This window comes from Bos grunniens, chromosome 23 (genome assembly GCF_055505025.1).
Source record: "Bos grunniens cultivar Pamir isolate PY7600 chromosome 23, Bosgru_T2T1.0, whole genome shotgun sequence".
Classification (NCBI taxonomy): Eukaryota; Metazoa; Chordata; class Mammalia; order Artiodactyla; family Bovidae; genus Bos; species Bos grunniens.
This window is the reverse complement of record NC_141187.1, coordinates 34042802-34062654: the sequence shown is the minus strand read 5'-3', so window position 1 is coordinate 34062654 and position 19853 is coordinate 34042802. Positions and strand designations below refer to the sequence as shown.

Below are 19853 nucleotides of genomic sequence, written 5' to 3'. Positions count from 1 at the left end.
TCAGATTCCCTGGGGATACTCAGTCCCTTTGCCAGATCCCCAGGTTGGGAAGTCTGTTGTTGGGCCTAAAACTTTGCAGATAGCAAATATTTCAGGCTTGCAGGTCAATTCTCTGTGGCAGTCCTCAACTCTGCCTTTGTAGGATGAAAGCAGCTAATGAACAACAGATAAATAGATGGATATATCTTTTTGCTATAAAACTCTATTTACAAAAATAGATAGTAGGCAAAATTTGACTCTCTGAAGCAGTCTGTGAACCCTGCTCTAAAGAAAAGGGATTTTGTTGGATGGGGAAGGTAAGTGGAAAATTGAAAATAGGTAAATCACAACACTTCCAGATAATAGATTCCACCAAAACCTTGAAAAAAATTTTCTCCTAGTGTTTGGATTAAATCTCATGTATAATAATCTTTGTAAATAAACCTGAAACTTCTTTGTAGTTTTGTTTCTTTTTCCCTGAATCTGGGTTCTAAAGTTCAGAACAAGCCTCTCTTTATTAAGCAACCATTTATTGAGTGTTTTCTTTGTACCAGGCTCTGGTACATTGGAAATTCTGGTCATTGGAAATACTGGTCACTGGAAATTCACAAATACTTCAGGCACAAACCTTTCCTTCAGGGAGCCACAGTCTAGACAGGGCATCATTATTGCCAAATGTGGGCCCATGCCTTAAACCACATCAAATATGTGGCTCAAGGTACCAAGGAACCTGCATCCTTGTAGAGACTTTTAGGGGGGCACTTCTCTCTCTACTGTCTATCCATGTAGGACTTTCATATTTTTGTTTCTTTTTGTGTATTGTTAAGAGAAAGCCTGTTCAAAGAATTTACAAGTGGTGAAAATGTTTATTTTAGTACCTTCATTGCCAGAACTCTTGGTCTTGATGATTCAAGAGGTTATGTGTTTTCCTGCCCTTTGTAGTTTTAACTTAGTCACTTTAAATCATTTTTCAAATTTCTGTCAGTTCTCCCCCTCAAACTATAGACTGACCCAGCCAGATTGCAGGGAGTGATATGCTAATAGTACCGAAATACACAGGTTTAGATAATTGTGTCTAGTCACCTTTCCAGAGTGTTCTTTGGACCTGAGCCATTCTGGCCCTTGCAGACTGGGTGGAGTTGTTGGGCAGTTCCTGAAGGAGGAGGCTTTTAAGTCTCAATGGGTATGGAATGTGAGTTCTCTGACCGCATTGGAGTGGGCCCGTTGAGCACTGTGGGCTGCTGCCCTGGGACAAGTGTCTGTGATTCTGATAGAGGAGGACTGAGGGAGCCAGGCCAAAGTTTACACGTGATGGAAGAGAGGAGCAAGAGAAGGTTGTTCCCTAAGGGCAGGGATGGTAGGAGGAGCTGAGGCATTTGAGGTTTGTTTCTTTGACCAGCAAAATGCAAGAGGGATGGAGAGAGGAGGAGGAATGGGACTTCAAGAGGAGAGAGATCTGGGCTCAGGTGACTTAGGGCAAGGCTTAGGAAGGAAGAAGGTTTTCATCTCTTTCTGCTTTACATAATTATGAAAGTATCCCCAAGAACTTCTTTAGTAGAGTTTGAGGCAAGAGGAAGCACTTGGGGTTGAGAGAACCCCTATTTTTAAGAATAGAAATAAAAAGATACATTTTTACAAATACAGTTGGCATAGCATGTCGTTGATGAAAACATGATGAAGGAGTGAACATAAAATATCTATAAATGGCAATCATTTATATGCTATGCTAAGTCACTTCAGTCGTGTCCGACTCTGTGCGACCCCATAGACGGCAGCCCACCAGGCTCCGTCGTCTCTGGGATTCTCCAGGCAAGAATACTGGAGTGGGTTGCCATTTCCTTCTCCAGTGCATGAAAAGAGAAAAGTGAAACTGAAGTCGCTTGGTCGTGTCCGACTCTTAGAGACCCCATGGACTGCAGCCTACCAGGCTCCTCCATCCATGGGATTTTCTAGGCAAGAGTACTGGAGTGGGGTGCCATTGCCTTCTCCAAATCATTTATATATTTCTCTATAAAAAATACAGTTGAAAGGCCTCCTCCCCCGCTTTTTTTTTTTTTTTTTATTAAATAGTGGCTTGCTTTGAAGTAGAAATTCTACTTTGTCCCTTTGGGGTCATGAAGGGTTAGCTGGTGGGAATACAATGGACTAAGATTGTGACATTTGAGGGTACCAAGGACTGTCTGTGTAAGGTGTTAAACATACACACACACACACACACACACAGAAGAGAAGCAGCATGCCTATCTGAATTGCTTTAGAAATGAAAACCAAAAGTTTCCACAAACAAGTTCCACAAATATATAACAATCCATAGAGAAGAATGTGGTCTGCTTGTGGTGACATGGAGTCACCCTGTAGCAGGTGGGATGAATTCTAGGTTTGAATCTATTGTCCTTAGTATTTTGGCGTTTTCCCTCAACAAGATAATCACTTACTTTTTTGTGTGTCCCAATTACCTTAGAATTAAAAGTCCTGAGATAATATAAAAATTATGACTTACATATCTAAAAACTTATTATAGAAAACTTCTTGAGCAAATTATTATGGGAAGTTTTAAATAGCTGCTGAGAAATCTGTATGCAGGTCAAGAAGCAACAGTTAGAACTGGACATGGAATAGACTGGTTCCAATATGTCAAGGCTGTATATTGTCACCGTGCTTATTTAACTTACATGCAGAGTACATCATGAGAAATGCTGGGCTGGATGAAGCACAAGCTGGAATCACGATTGCCGAGAGAAATATCAACAACCTCAGATATGCAGATGACACCACCCTTATGACAGAAAGCAAAGAATAACTAAAGAGCCTCTTGATGAAAGTGAAAGAGGAGAGTGAAAAGGCTGGCTTAAAACTCAGCATTTAAAAAATGAAGATCCTGGCATCTGATTCCATCACTTCATGGCAAATAGATGGGGAAACAATGGAAATAGTGACAGACTTTTTTCTTGAGCTCCAAAATCACTGCAGATGGTGACTGAAGCCATGAAATTAAAAGACGCTCCTTGGAAGAAAAGTTATGACTAACCTAGACAGCATATTAAAAAGCAGAGACATTACTTTGCCAATAAAGGTTTGTCTAGTCAAAGCTATGGTTTTTCCAGTAGTCATGTACGGATGTGAGAGTTGGACTATAAAGAAAGCTGAGTGCTGAAGAATTGATGCTTTTGAACTGTGGTGTTGGAGAAGACTCTTGAGAGTCCTTGGACTGCAAGGAGATCCAACCAGTCCATCCTAAAGAAGATCAGTCCTGAATATTCATTGGAAGGACTCATGTTGAAGCTGAAACTCCAATACTTTGGCCACCTGATGAAAAGAGCTGACTCATTTGAAAAAACCCTGATGCTGGGAAAGATTGAAGGTGGGAGAAGGGGACAACAAAGGATGAGATGGTTGGATGGCATCACTGACTCAGTGAACATGAGTTTAAGTAAACTCCAGGAGTTGATGATGGACAGTGAGGCCTGGCATGCTGCAGTCCATGGGGTCGCAAAGAGTTGGGCACAACTGAGCAACTGAACTGAACTGGACTGCAAGGAGATCCAACCAGTCAATCCTAAAGGAAATCAACCCTAAAGGAAATCAACCCTGAATATTCATTGGAAGAACTGATGCTGAAGCTCCAATACTTTGGCCACCTGATGCGAAGAACTGACTTCTTGGAAAAGACCCTGATGCTGGGAAAGATTGAAGGTGAGAGAATGGGATGACAGAGGATGAGATGGTTGGATGGCATCATTAATGCAATTGACATGAGTTTGAGTAAGCTCCGGTAGTTGGTGATGGACAGGGAAGCCTGGCGTGCTGCAGTCCATGGGGTCACAAAGAGTTTGACACCACTGAGCAACTGAGCTGAACTGAAATATCTGCTAAAATAGAGCAGCATAATGAACCTCCCATCTATTTTCTCTTTTTAAGATACAGAATTTCAGAAGGTTTGGTTTTCAAGAAGTAACGGCCATTTTTCCCACTACTGTGTCTGGGGACAGAGCCTGAAATGAGCAGACATGGTGGGACCTTCCCCAATGCAGCTCAGATGTAGCAAAAACAAGCTTTCTTGTCTTCTATCTGTTTTTGCTAGTGTTGACACTCAGGTCTTCCTGTGGCACTTAGCACCTGTGCCAAAGGTGACTCCTCAATTAAGACACTAACCCCAAACTTCTGGCCTGGAGAAGGCAATGGCACCCCACTCCAGTACTCTTGCCTGGAGAATCCCATGGATGGAGGAGCCTGGTGGGCTGCCATCTATGGGGTCGTACAGAGTTGGACACGACTGAAGCGACTTAGCAGCAGCAACCCCAAACTTCTGGCCAGCGACCCAGTGCAAGCTAAAGTTAGACTAAATTCTTCAGTGCCAGCCCAGCGCACACCTGGTACTTGGGTTTCTACTAGCTTCCTCTTCTACAGGAGGGTGGTTTTGCAGTGGTGTGTTCGTGGGTTGATGGTCAAGGCTTCACCAAGCCAGCCTCCATTCTCTGTGTACTGAGTGGAAGCCATGTACCTGCATGATACTGCAAAGACTGGCATATTTTTCCTTAGCACTGGATGGAAATCATTGCTGTTTTTAGATTTGCTTTCAGAATGTTACCTCTGGAGCAGGGAATCCACAGATGTGTAGTTAGAGTTGCCTTGAGAAATGAAGTGAAAGTCTTGAACATGATGAATATACATTCTGTAATCATTGCTAATTACGGGGAGTATTTTCTTGTGTAATCCATTTATGGTTATTTTCGCTTCCTCCTGGCAAGTCTGAAATTGTCATCCTCAAGAGCATGGCTGCCTGTGATTTTTATGAATAGGAGTAGTACTGTTTGATTTTGCCCATCCATTCATCCACTCAAGCGTTCAGTACATATTTATTGATACCAGCTGTGTTTTGAATATTTTGGTAGATGCTGGGGACACAGTGATTACTAGGATCACCTTCCCTTAAAGAGTTCGTAGACGAGAGGCAGGCAGTTAGATGCCAAAATAGTGAGTAACAGTGAGGTAAGTGCAGTGATAGAGATATGTGCAGCCTTTTAGGAGAACACAGTCAGCTAAGGCATGAGGTGGACAGAAGGGAGGAGAGGACACCAGGGGCAATCTGACTCTTGTTAAGGCCAAGAGCTGTGAGATAATGGGCCAGGGATGTAACACGGCTGCTCTGTGGCAGGGTCGGGTCTGTCAGTTCGGCTTGCTGATGAGGTGTGGGGCAGTCTTTGAAGGGGATTCAAGCAGTGGAGCAGCAGAGATATCTTTGTATTTATGTGCAGTGTGGTTTTCAGGAGCCAAGGGCTGGAAACTCCAGGAATGCTGAGGTGCCTGAACTATTCATTTGTGCATTTCATTAAGTAAACCTAGGAGAGTGAAAAAGCTGGCTTAAAACTCAACACTCAAAAAATGGCATCTGGTTCCATCACTTCATGGCAAATAGATGGGGAAACAATGAAAACAGTGACAGACTTTCTTTTCTTGGGCTCCAAAATCACTGCAGATGGTGACTGCAGCCATGAAATTAAAAGACGCTTGCTCCTTGGAAGAAAAGCTGTGACCAACCTAGACAGTATATTAAAAATGGAGACTTTGCTGACAAAGGTCCATATAGTCAAAGCTATGGTTTTTCCTGTGGTCATGTATGGATGTGAGAGTTGGACCATAAAGAAAGCTGAGCACCGAAGAATTGATGCTTTTGAACTGTGGTGTTGGAGAAGACCCTTGAGAGTCCCTTGGACTGCAAGGAGATCCAACCAGCCAATCCTAAAGGAAATCAACCCTGAGTATTCATTGGAAGGACTGATGTTGAAGCTGAAACTCCAATACTTTGGCCACCCGATGCAAAGAACTGACTCATTTGAAAAGACCCTGATGCTGGGAAAGATTGAAGGCGGGAAGAGAAGGGGATGACAGAGGATAAGATGGTTGGATGGCATCACCAACTCAGTGGACATGAGTTTGAGCAAACTCTGGGAGATGGTGAAGGACAGGGAAGCCTGGCGTGCTGCAGTTCATGGGATTACGAAGAGTCTGACAGGACTAAGCGACCTAAGAACAAAAAAAAAGCCTTTATTGAGTACTTACTGTGTGCCCTGCTCTCTTCTAGGCACTTGCAATATTCACTTACATAGAAGAACAAAAGAGAGAAATAGTAGTAAGATTTTGGGAAATTACATTTATTTTGGGATATTTTATCTTGGATTTGGGCCTCTTCTATGGTGGAAACTAGTGAAGATTTAATAAATCAGCTCTTGAGATTTCAAAAATTGGTTATTCCAGTCTGTAGATTATTCTAGGCTGGAGACTCATTTTTCTGCTCATTAGCACCTCTGCCAGAGGCTGGGTAGAAGGGCAGGAAGAATAACTTCAGTCTCACCTGGCACTTGTTAGCAGATTTGATACAGAAAGTGAGATTTATATTTCATATAAAAATTGGATTGCAAGTTGTCTATATGCTTGTTCTAGTCTGTGGTTCTTACTCTCTATGAAGCCCGGCTAACTCTATGTCTGGATGTATCTGGTGGGTGTGTATCTCACACACTGGGTGTGAGATTAACCCTGGGAAATTTGGTGTGAGCAAAATAGCCTAGGAATTAATACACTTTATTGTTTTAGTGATCACAGTAATCATTTGCAATTTGAAGTAAGTTACCCTGGTCTGATATAAGGATACAGAATTTATTTTGTTATTCCTCTGATCTTTATTTTTATTTTGCTAGTTTAGGAGTAGGAATTAAAAAACAAACAAATGACAGCTCCCTGAGGCCTTGGAAAGTAATAGTATATATATCTCCTAGGGTTTAGGCGAGATTGTATGAATTAATAGAAGCAATGAGTAAGGTCTTGCACATGGTACATATTGTATAAATATTGGCCATTATTATTGCTCTACTTTTGAAAAACCAATCATGAAATTAATAAGCAACAGGTGAGAACGATGACAATACTAGGTGATATAACATCTAGATAATACAACGCGACATACAGGGTTAGATAATATATCAGCCTTACTCCACTAGCAAGGGCAGAATAGACATTTAAAAAGGCTTAGGTTCAAGGAAGGTTGAAAGTGTTTATACTTGTCATTTGAAAAATTCTTGTTATAAACTAAGGAAGAGGCAAATATACAGCATTTGAGCTGTGACTTTTCTTTAAGAGTCCCTGAAATAGTAACTGTGAAGAGTGCACGCAAAAGCATGAATGTCTGACTAAATAGATAGCTCAGTTTATTGAGCACTGTGCTCATGAGCCCGATTTCAAGACAAATGAAACATTAATGTAAATTGTTCTGAATTTTCTAAGAGGTCTATACGTCCTTAAGTAGAGGATGTACAAACTCTTAAATAGCAGTATATATTCTGCAATCCAGCAGCTTTCCAAGCTACGATTTTTATGACTATCTTTTGCATTTGAAGATGCAGAATTTGAAATTTCTACTTTTGTTCAATTCAGCAAGCTATTCTCGAGATGCGACTGGCGAAGATACTGAGCACAATGAGAGGGAGAGATGGAACCTAAAGTGACTTGTTTCTTGGTTGCAGTGACTTCTAAGCAAAGTGAACCAGCTATAGATCTTCCCTGATAGCTCAGTCAGTAAAGAATCTGTCTGCAATGCAGGAGACCCAGGATTGATACCTGGGTCAGGAAGATCCCCTGGAGAAGGGTGTGGCTACCCACTCCAGTATTCTTGCCTGGAGAATTCTGTAGACAGAGGAGCCTGGTGGGCTACAGTCCATGGGGTCGTAAAGAGTCGGACATGACTAAGTGACTAACACTATGCTTATATAGCTCTGAATGGTGATGACTTTATAATTACGGTTAGAATACCTTCAGTACAAGAATGAGGCCTTGGGGAAGAGGAACATAAATGTGTAGTCATTGTACGAACTGGAGGATAATCACCAGTTGTGACTGTGGGCCCCTTTTCCAGCGGGCAATGATTTCTTGGCCTCTGGCTATGAGTTGGCTAGTGGATTCTGTCATTTTGGTTATCTTTTGGAAGAATGAAAAGGAAACGGGGGAAGCATGTTCATAAAACAAAACAAAACAAAAACCCCCTGAGGGGGTTGGGCAAGTGGGAACAAATGTCCCCAGGCCTCCAGACCTTTTGAATCATGCTGGTGATTTTAGCATCACACCTGTCACGTGTCTACTGGTATTTGGAAACAGTCTTGATGTCCACGAGCTCATAAATGTCACATTTGGTAGTGGTCTCGAGAGCTCCAGAGTTAAGGCTAGAGAGTATTGAAAGGCCAGTGTTCCTTATGGTGATGGCTGCCCTAGTTGAAAGAGCTGAAGTTCTGTGATAGGAAGGAAGTTTCCTGTTTATACTAATACTGCAGGTTTCCAAGGTATTTAGAATGGCGCTGTGTTTTCTTCTTTAGATGTGAATTTCTCCACTTATTAATGGCCAGTTTTACCTCCCATGCAGGAACAGCTAGCTGAGGGGGAATTCAGCTTCCATTGTTATGGCTGGGGATTTCCTCTTTCCACGGTTGGGGAAACCCACACGCCCATGTTTGCAGTTTCAGCATTCACCAGGCATTTCCAAGTGCCTGGAATGGTACCGTGCACTTTGCTTCTCTCACCCTTGGATACCCTCCCTACTGAAAATGCGCTGATCTTAATTCAGAAGACAAGAGGAGGATTTGTATTCTTTATGCGGAGTCTGTGGTGGACTAAATGTGTTCCCCCTAATTCACTTCTTGAAGCCCTGATCCCCATGTGATGGTGTTTGTAGGTAGAGCCTTTGAGAAGTAAAGACGGTACAAGCCTCGTGATGAAATCAGAGTCCTTAGAAGAGGCCAAAAAGCTGGCTTTCTCTCTCTCTCTGCCATGGATGGATACAGCAAGAAGGCATCCATCAGCAAACCAGGAGAAGGGCTCTTATGAAGAAGGAAATTGGCCAAGGCCTTTAGCTTCGACCCTCAACCTCTGAAAATGTAAGGAATAAGCATTGTTGCTTAAGGTGCTCAGTCTAGGGTATTTGTCCTATCAGTCCAAGAAGACTAAGATGGAGTCTTTAGGCAACTCTAAAGGAATCTGTCCTTAGCCTTTCATTAAATGTTAAAAAAAAAAAAATGGTACTGTTCATTCTATATGATACCATCCATTCTGTATGGTAACTATGGTGGCGCTACTGGTAAAGAACCTACCTGCCAGTGCAGGAGATGTAAGCGACTCGGGTTCTATCCCTGGGTCACCCTGGGTTGGGAAGATTTCCTGGAGGAGGAAATGGCACCCACTCCAGTATTCTTGCCTGGAAAATCCCATGGATAGAGGATCCTGGCGGGCTATAGTCCATGGGGTTGCAGAGTCAGCCATTCTGTATATTTGTTTAGAACCTCAAGTTATCGTTATGTCAAGTTTAAAAAAATGTTGACAGTTTTAGTCAGACTGGAAGTAATTGATCACTTTAAAGTTGAAAGTGGTATCATTGCTGGAGTTGAACACCAGTGTTTTTCATTCTAGACACTCGGAAACGTGAATGCTGGTACTTGAGTCAGCATGTGAAAAAAAAGGCAGTGAGTTCAGTGTCTGCCCAGTGATCAGAGCCAATTAAACAGGGAAAGGCAAGCTAATGCTGGTATGGGCAGCGGCAGCAGAGTTTTCATCTGCCTTGTTCTCTGGATGTAGGACTCCTGATAATTACCAGTGGTATGCATCATCAGCAGAATGCAGCTCAGGAATTAAGAATCAGCAAGCCGGCATCTGAGTTTTCTGCATGGGAGAATTTCCTCTGTGAGACTAGCCAGTGGTGATGTGTTTTATGCGAGGAAGCTATCCACTCAGCTGTTAAACTGATGATTGACTTGTGATTTGTAAGATTTTTCTGGTGGCCATTGCCTATAATAGTTGTTATGTCCCAGATATGCTATGAACTTTTTCCTAAAAATAGCCCTTGTGATAGGTTCCCTACCCTTTCACATTTGCTGTTGGGGGTTCTCATTTTTCAGTGCTGTAATGATTGACATTTCTAATAAATGTTAGTAGATTTGTCCCTAAGTTTCTCTGAAAGCTCTGTAATATGCCTATTATTATCTGGCAATTTTTCAAAAGGGACTTTTTCTAGACTCTTCACATTTCTTAAACAACCTAGATGACTCCTTAAAGAGTCATCATTTTTGGCTTTTATGATTTGTATGTTTTCAAACATGTGAAAGAGCTTTTAGGATTGGTTGCACAATTTGATTTGAAATTAAAAAAAAAATCCGATGATGTATTTCATGAGAGATATTTAACTAATTTAATGGTAGCTTTTTGTACTCTGCAAGGAACCTTGTATTTCAGTGATACTCATTAGTTACTCACTATTTTTCACAAATATTTCATTAATAATTTGCTAATGTTTTCATACTGGGGATAGGTGGCTGGTAGTATTACTGGCTGGTGATATTTCCTGTAGGGCATTGCACTTTAAGGGTAATTTTTCTGGAGAATTTTGATAATTACACTACCATACTTGAATATGGAACCCAGCTCTGGACATTAGAGGATAAAGGGCCACAAAAATAAAAAAAATAAAAAAAATAAATAAAGGATAAAGGGCCACTGTGCTGTTGATTCCAAGATAATATGATACTGTAATACTGTGTGTGCTCAGTCACGTCCAACTCTTTGCAACCCCATGCTCCTCTGTCCATGGGAGAATATTCATGCCTCTGTCCAGGCAAGAATATTGGAACAGGTTGCCATTTCCTTCTTCAGTGTATCTTCCTGACCCAGGGATCAAGCCCATGTCTCCTGTGTTGGCAGGTGGATTCTTTACTGCTGAGCCACCTGGGAAGCCCTATCCCAGGATATTGGAGGGATGTCCATCAGATAGGCAGTAGCTGGCAGGAGCCCTAATCATTTTCTGTAGTTGGGCCTCAGGATTTCATCTCTCTTCCTTCTCACACAGCTGCTTGTATGGTATTGAGCCCTTATTCAGGATGATGGGTTGAATGAAGTTGGTCTGGAATTTCACTTTCTCCTTCAGAGGTGTTCAGGAATCATTAGAGCTTGACTATTCAACACAGTAGCCACTAGCTACATGTGGCTATTTAAATTTAATAAATTAGGATAGAATTACAATTGTATTTAAATTAAAAATTCTTCTGTTGCACTAGCCGCATTGCAAAGGCTCTATAAGGAATCTGTGATGAGTGGGCTACCATAATGAACAGCACTCCAAGTTCTTTGGACACTGACATCTATGGAGATGCAATGGTGTGCCCCAGGTTCATAGCTAGTTAGTGCAGAATCAGGAGTTTCCACAGGTTTAGCAATTAAAAAAATGTATATATCATGTGATCCCTCAGTTTTGGGGCATCATCAGTTCAGTTCAGTCGCTCAATCGTGTCCGACACTTTGCGACCCCATGAATTGCAGCATGCCAGGCCTCCCTGTCCATCACCAACTCCCAGAGTTCACTCAGACTCACGTCCATCGAGTCGGTGATGCCACCCAGCCATCTCATCCTCTGTCATCCCCTTCTCTTCCTGCCCCCAATCCTGCCCAGCATCAGAGTCTTTTTCCAGTGAGTCAACTCTTTGCATGAGGTGGCCAAAGTACTGGAGTTTCAGCTTTAGCATCATTCCTTCCAGAGAACACTCAGGACTGATCTCCTTTAGAATGGACTGGTTGATCTCCTTGCAGTCCAAGGACTCTCAAGAGTCTTCTCCAACACCACAGTTCAAAAGCATCAATTCTTTTGCGCTCAGCTTTCTTCACAGTCCAACTCTCACATCCATACATGACACTGGAAAAACCATAGCCTTGACTAGACAGACCTGTGTTGGCAAAGTAATGTCTCTGCTTTTGAATATGCTGTCTAGGTTGGGGCATCATAAGTTGAACTAAAACATTTGGCCCTGGGGACTATCACATCCTTCTTTGAAAGTCTGTAAGGGAGACTCAATAGCAGAGTTAGAAATTAGTTTTTACCTCATAATTCTAGCTTCATAAGTGTTTATGATTCATCTTAGGTTGGGGGTGTGTGTATGTGTATGTGCATGCCTGTGTGTGTGCATGCCCATCTGTGTACAGTGGTAGTTTGCCACATATGCCATATATTGCTAACTCTGGTCTGTATGATGCTCATCACTTAGGTAGACATGGGGGTCTAGAATCACAGGATATTGGACTTGGACAGCAACTTTGAAGGTATTTAGTTAAACCTTGCTTGTGAGTTTCTGAAGTAGGAGTGGTCCTTGGAATAGCTTCCTCCTAGAATTATTCTAAACCTTACGATCAAAATGGTCAGTCAGTTCAGTCACTCAGTCATGTCGGACTCTTTGCAACCCCATGGACTATAGCACGCCAGCAGCCAAAGATGGAGACGCTCTATACAATCAGCAAAAACAAGACTGGGAGCTGACTGTAGCTCAAATGATGAACTTCTTATTGCAAAGTTCAGACTTAAATTGAAGAAAGTAGGGGAAACCATTAGACCATTCAAATGTGACCTAAATCAAATCCCTTATGATTATACAGTGAAAGGGAGAAATAGATTCAAGGGATTAGATCTGATAGACAGAATGCCTGAAGAACTATGGACAGATGTTCGTGACATTGGATAGGAGGCAGTGATCGAGACCATCCCCAAGAAAAAGAAATGCAAAAAGGCAGAATGGTTGTCTGAGGAGGCCTTACACATAGCTGAGAAGAGAAGACAAGTGAAAGGCAAAGGAGAAAAGGAAAAATATACCTTTGAATCAAAATGGTAGAACACAGTAAATGATCATGGCCATTATTGTTGTGCTGTCTTCGTTGGTACTGATTAATAACACTCTTTTGAAGGAGGGTCCGAGTGACCAATCTCCCATGTTAATTTCTCTTTTTTCACATGTTGCTTCCCCTTCTTTCACCATTTTATTATGAGGTTTTCTAAACACGTGGAAAAGTTGAGACTGTTAACGTGAAGACCCATATGCCACCACCTAGTCTCTGCCCTCTGTTTTACTCTGTCACACAGGCTGTCCATCCCACTGTCATGACCCAGTATTAATGAGCTTGTATTCATAGAGCATGAAGCTTGGTAGTTACTTTCTCTGTGAATTGGAGTCCTTCCCAACATAGTTTTGTCCCTGTCTTCCCCACTGGGTTGAGGAAATAAGGGGTTGAGTGGTAATGATGCTTAGGGTGTTGACATGGTACTCAGCACAAAGTACTACAATTAACTCATTTAGTCTTTATAATGATGCTAGTGGACACGTGCTGTCATTAATCTCCATTTTATAGAAGGAGACACTGAGGCATAGAAAGATGAAATGATATGTCCCAAGTCATATAGTTAGTAAGGAAAAAAATGAAAAATTGGGCAATCACTCTGGTTAGGCTAGGTTTAAAAAATTTTTTTAAATCTATAGAATTAATGGGAAAAAATTGAGATACCATTTTATGATCATGAAAAATAACCTCTGCATTTGTCTTAAGCTGCTAGTTTGTGGCAGCTGCTGTGCCAGGAGCTGGGGTCATGCAGGTGATGACATCAGGTCTCCTCCCTGCCCAGCCTAATGGACAAAAAGCCACCGTGAGTTGTTGGCGGATCAGTGTTTTAATATAAACAATTTTCCTGGAATAGTTAGAAATGAAGGATTTCAGTAACAGAAAGTTACATTATGTATCTAGTTTTACTTCACAGAAACCTTTGTACAAATAAACAGTTGCTTTTTGGGGGTGTTTGTGACAGGATAAACAATTCCAGCGAATGAACAGTACCTTTTTGGAAATGTCTTGCCATTTACAGACTTATTTTCTTCTGCCATAGCAGAGGAAAATAATTTGGGAAAAATGCATTCAAAGATTATTTACTTTAACCATAAAACATATTCAGAATAATGGTATGGTAAAAATGAGGGCTTTCCTGGTGGCTTAGTGGTAAAGAATCTGCCTGCCAGTGCAGGAGTCACGGATTTGATCCCTGTCCAGGAATATCCCCTGGAGAAGGAAATGGCAACCCAATCCAGTATTCTTGCCTGGAAAGTTCCATGGACAGAGGAGCCTGGTGGACTGCAATCCATGGGGATGCAAAGTGTTGGATACAATCTAGTGACTGAACAACAACGGGTACCAAATTACACTTCCCAAGGCATCTTATCACTTTAAAAATTATTGTTACTTCAATATTTTTTCCCTTTTATCTTTTTCAACGTTTTTTATTTCAATGTACCAGCACACCACAAGAAATGCAAGTTACAACCTCAACAGGGGCCTGGAGCCTTGAGCAGGTGGCTCACATCAGTGTGAGTGTGTGGACACGAATCTGTGCCCTGCTGTCCCCAAGCCCATTGCCTTAAGAACATGGACTGTTGTGGCAGGGACGGATGGGTGACGAGCTCATTAGGAAGGGTGTACAGGGTGGGGAAACAAGGTGCCACCATGACACCAGAATCAACGTTGGTTGAATGGCAGAGTAAGGAATTCTTATACATCAAGAACAAAAGCATCCTCTCTGATAAATGTTTAGCATTATTGAAAATTTAGAAACTCCCTGCTCTAGGCTCATTGGCTTCTTTGGGTAAGGTAAGGCTTCTTTAAATTAAAAAAAAAAAAAAAATTTCTAGGTTAAAATAAACATTTTCAGTTGACCCTCCTTGGGGCCACTCCTTGATTAATATCTCTGTGAATAAGATGATTAATCGAAGAATGCCTCTTACAGCAGAAAATGAGATAATATTAGGGACTTTGTAGTTTTGTTTTCATTTTTCCTATTAAAGCATTTAAAATGTATTTTTATTTATATATAAGTAATAATTTGAGAACCTCCTCAGTGATCACTCATATATTGTGATTTAGTTTTCTGAACCAGTGATCTACCTAAGGACTGCAAGTCATCCTTACTAGCATTCCTGTAAATGTGCTGTTATAAATGATAATTTTATATAGAGAATAGAGGAAATCAGATTGCATTTGTCCTCCTGTTGAGGTGAGTGCAGGGGGAAGATAGTTTCCATCAGAGTAATGAAGCCTACAGTTCTTGCTGTGGTGTTGACTTTTCTCCTGCCTGGCTACCTTGACCGTGGCAGTCCTTGTGACTTCCATATGTCACAGATTCTAAATACAATTCTGTGCCTCGTCTTCCTCCCAGAGTTTTTCCCCCACTGTAGTTATTTCTTCATTGATGCGTAATACTCAAGCTCTTCTTTATTCAAGACTCATCCCCTTCAGGGCTTGCAGATTTATTTTGATGGCACTTCCTGGAGGGCTTGCTGCCATTTCTTTCCAGGAAAAATTAAAATTGTCCTGCCCCCACCCTTTTTAAAAACACTGTCTATTTCATAAGAGCCACAGAATTATAAAAAACTTAATAGGATTATTAACATTGTTTTGAAAAGTCCTCACTTGGTCACAGAACTACAGAACTGAAAAAAAGAGGTCTCCTGGGTCACTCACCTTCTTGCTTCCTGAAGCCCTGGGAGTAAAAGCATCCCAGGAAAATCAGAAAATGTCACATCTTAGTCTTCTTCAGGTGGCTTCCGTAACTCCTAGTTTGAGTCTGTTTTTTGTTTCGATAGGAAGTTAAAGGAAGTTCTTCCCTGACCTGAAACTTTGGAATGATATGGTCACAGGGTCCCTTCTCTTAGAAGTAGTCCCGGTTATTTTCTGCAGAGTTGAAGAAATGGGTGCAGCAAAGCTGAGTGGCTCACCTAGCATGGGATAGCTCGTTAATGACTGCTGGTTTGTTAATGGTTGCCGTTTCTGTGCCTTTGCTCCGTGGAGCCACTTACTTTAAGGTCTCCTGTCCTTGGCTGATTAACAATTTTCATGTAAATGCTAGCTGATGAAAGAGGCTGATGAGAGATACTTGAATCGATTGTCATTTAGCAAACACTTTTGGGAGGGTGAGTTACCAAGGTAAAGATGATCACTGTTACTGGGATAAAGATGATTAAAGTCTATCCTCTAAGAGCAAACAGTCCATCAAAGTGTTTTCAGGCCTGTCCTTTGTGGCTCAGACGGTAAAGAATCTGTAATGCAGGGGACCTGAATTTGGTCTCTGGATCAGGAAGATCCCCCGGAGAAGGGAATAGCAGCCCACTCCAGCATTCTTGCCTGGAGAATTCCATGGAAAGAAGAGCCTGGTGTGCTACAGTCCATGGGGTTGCAAAGAGTCCGACACAACTGCACAACTTTCACTTTCCCATCTTAAAGTTCTTTCTAGCCCAGTGATTCTAGATTATTCCCCCCCTCCCCCAAATTTTGCTATTTTTACATCTCCACGGAAGTAAGTGCCTGGTGGTTAAACTACCATAGAAGGTGGGATACCAAGTTGTGGTGTATAGAGTCTAAGCAGGGGAATGCAGCCTGATTGATCCAGTTCATGTCAAGAGAGCATCATCAGATAGGTGGTTGGAGTAGAAATCTGGATGGTTTGGGGAAATGGCAGCAAATAGACCTGGAGGAGGGGGCAAGCACTCAACAGTAATGGGGCCATTCTGAGTATGGGCTAGGGTAGAGGGTAAGTCTAAAAGTCAGAGACTGAGTGGGGAGACTTGCAGTTAAAGGCACCAACCAAAGAAAGGGCCCTTTTCATGTGAATGTTCCTCCTCCAGAGGAACCACTTTTGGGCACTGGTTTTCCGTCAAGTGCACAGCATGGTGTTGACTGGGTTGCTCAGACAAGTGCTGTTTATCTGGGTAAAGACTGGTTTGTCATGTGGCTGATCTCTAGTGTATTGGGGATGGGCTGTCATCTCTTTTCCACCTAATGTATTCTTAGACCTTCCCTCTCCTATGGTTTTCCTGGAGCATCCATGAAGTTTGAAATCTTATTTTAGGCAGTTCAAATTACTCAGATATCCTTGCTTTAAGCATACGCACAAGTTTGAAGTAAATTCAGGTTTATTTTCTTTTATTCACATAGCTTTGTGGGGCACTATGGGGGGAGAGATGTGTCTATTCCTGGATTATCATTTAATATTAATGCCATCTTTCTGTGCAAATCTGAATGTTGTAAGAGTATTGGGAGGAAAAGGATTCATTTCCTAAGCAATCTGAAGAGGGGCCACATCTCTGAAGATTGGGTTACTGCAAAAGACGCATGGCTGGAGGAAGAACTGTTTACGAATTAATGACCAAGACAGTTACAATGTTTTTCTGATGTGGATGGAGCTTTGCATCACTCATAGTGAGACCCAGTGATATTCGTGACTAGGTTCTGTTCCTCCAAGAGCTTCAATGGGGGTAGTTCATTTGTTTGTGCTCAAAATTCACAGCCACACATGCCTCTTTAATGGCTCAGTGGTAAAGGGATGCACAAATATACAGAAAATAGATATTGAACAACGACCTGTTGTATATAGCACAGGGAACTCTACTCAGTATTCTGTAATTACCTACATGGGAAAAGAATCGGAAAAAGAATGAACTCATATATACATGCATAACTGAATCACTTTGTACATTTGAAACTACCACTAACTAGCATTATAAATCACCTATACTCCAATAAGGGCTTCCCTCGTGGATCAGACGGTAAAGCGTCTGCCTGCAGTGTGGGAGACCCGGGTTCGATCCCTGGGTTGGGAACATCCCCTGGAGAAGGAAATGGCAACCCACTCCAGTACTCTTGCCTGGAAAATTCCTTGGACTAAGGAGCCTGGTAGGCTACAGTCCACGGGGTAGCAAAGAGTTGGACACGACTGAGCGACTTCACTTCACTTCATACTCCAATAAAGTTTAAAACAAATGAAAAAAAGGACACACAAGTGGAGAAATCGGCACATGTATTAAAACAATGTGTATTCCCCTCCTCTCACAGAGATCTCCCTATGTAGGAGTGTCAGTCCTGTCCTTCCCTTGAGTTAATCGTTTTCTTAATGTGAAATGCTTAGGATGATAGACCAGTGCATCTTTTAATTACTGACTAGCCTGTTATTGTGGAGAAGGCAATGGCACCCCATTTTCCAGTACTCCTGCCTGGAAAATCCCATGGATGGAGGAGCCTGGTGGACTGCAGTCCATGGGGTCGCTAAGAGTCAGACACGACTGAACGACTTCACTTTCATTTTTCACTTTCATGCATTGGAGGAGGAAATGGCAACCCACTCCAGTGTTTTTGCCTGGAGAATCCCATGGACAGAGAAGCCTGGTGGGCTGCCGTCTATGGGGTCGCACAGAGTCGGACACGACTGAAGTGACTTAGCAGCAGCAGCAGCCTGTTATTGAGTGGAAATAGGCTGGCTTTTGAAAGCTTGATGTTAGTGAGGCTCATTTATGTGATGGTCACATGCAGAGGACACAGGCGTGCTGTCTTCAGGTTAGGAGCGGGGAGACTTGGATCAGACAGCTGCCTTTGTTCTGCCAGACCCTGTGCTAAGTGAAGTGTGACGTGGACAAGCTCTTTGAGGTGCATAGAAATTGTTGCCCGACATGAGAAGACTGAGGAATAAATCAGGTGACCCGTGGGCCAGGCGCCATAACTTGGTTTAAGGTGGCGATGACAAGCACTGATAGTGAGAGGCTCACCCCACAGTGGGGACTGCTGGGAACACAGGTGTAGAAACTGATGGATGAGGGTTCAGTTCTAACTCCTTTCAGTGCTGTTGCTGCTGCTGCTAAGTTGCTTAGGTCGTGTCCAACTCTGTGCGACCCCAGAGACGGCAGCCTACCAGGCTCCCCTGTCCCTGGGATTCTCCAGGCAAGAACACTGGAGTGGGTTGCCATTTCCTTCTCCAATGCATGAAAGTGAAAAGACTGCAGCCCACCAGGCTCCTGTGTCTATGGGATTTTCCAGGCAAGAGTACTGGAGTGGAGTGCCATCGCCTTCTCCATCAGTGTTGTTAGGGCAAGTTAAATTAAACCTAAGTTTCCTTATCCATAACACAAGGATTATGGTACCTGCTGTACAGGGTTAAATGCAGTATGTTAAGGGCCACAGACTTCACAGATATCACCCTTCCTTCCTTCTTCATCCCAGGTAGTTCTTAAGATGAAGAGCAGTTGTGACCTACAGTGTTGGGGGAAGTCATATCTTTAGATATGGATGTGCAAGATGCTATCTAAGTGGTCCAGAATGGAAGGCCAGTGTTTATGGCTAGAAATACCCTGGGTTCTCTGCTTGGACAGGTATAATATGGATGACAGTGGTTGCCCAGCTCCTGGGGCTGCTGTTCCAAGTATATCTGCTCAGGAAAGATACTGGGCTTCCCATCTTTACCCTGTGTGCGAATGTGGGTGTAAACTGGCCCATGAACCAAAGAAGGCCATCAACAGCCAAGGCCCCTTTGACCCAGGGATGCTGATAGGAGTCCTGAATAGAATGCCACCTTTTACTGAGGACTAGTGTGTGTTTTGGAGACTGGATGTGAGTTGACTTTCTGAAAACAGTTGCTAATTAGCAAGTTTTGTAAAAAAAAAAAAAAAAAAAGTCAGAGATTGGGAAACCAGATATCAAACCAGCCCTTGAACACTCAGAAAATAGACTGGCTTCTAATGAGTAGAAAACACAAGTTCTTTTAACTTATTAAATTTGAAAAGAACACTAATGAATGTAGAGGGATGGTTTGGATGGAGCCTGCTCTGTGTAGGTCCTTCATGTAATTGTTAGAGATTTCATAAACCAGATTATGCCTGAGATGGGGGAAATTCTATATCCAATTCAGATGACTCATTGGTCTGTTACAGAAGTTAAAAAATGGTTTAGTGTGGCCTTTCAGAGACGTATTATTACTGTGATGCTTTTTTGTGTGTGTGTAAGCATTTTCAGTTTTATTGTTATAAGTTGCTGAAAACTATTTCCTTTGTATTTTTGAAAGTTTAATTTTGACACTGATATTTTTTACTAGAAGAGAAATTTCTTCCTAGTATCATTTCTTAAAGTGGAGAGTTATTTTAAAGCTAGGTATTAATATTATTATTACAGTAATACTTCATGGTTTATAGCCCTTCAGATATGCTATGCTTTCACAGGCACGT

General features: G+C 42.1%; 2 protein-coding genes across 25 annotated transcripts in view; one reads left to right on the top strand and one right to left on the bottom strand.

The window, feature by feature from the left end:
- Window positions 1-19853, top strand: part of CARMIL1 (capping protein regulator and myosin 1 linker 1) — a 307540-nt gene that overhangs the window by 88993 nt on the left and 198694 nt on the right. The window contains exon 1 of one of the 24 annotated variants that reach the window (XM_086369948.1): window positions 8700-8897. The exons of 22 other annotated variants lie outside the window; for them this stretch is intronic. The gene's annotated coding sequence lies outside the window, so the exon portion shown is untranslated. Of the gene's footprint in view, window positions 1-8699; window positions 8898-19853 lie in introns of those variants that run through there. One more of the 24 variants, XM_086369939.1, reaches the window with a different exon arrangement.
- Window positions 1-19853, bottom strand: part of LOC147347588 (cytidine monophosphate-N-acetylneuraminic acid hydroxylase) — a 291879-nt gene that overhangs the window by 265313 nt on the left and 6713 nt on the right. The window lies entirely within an intron of this gene.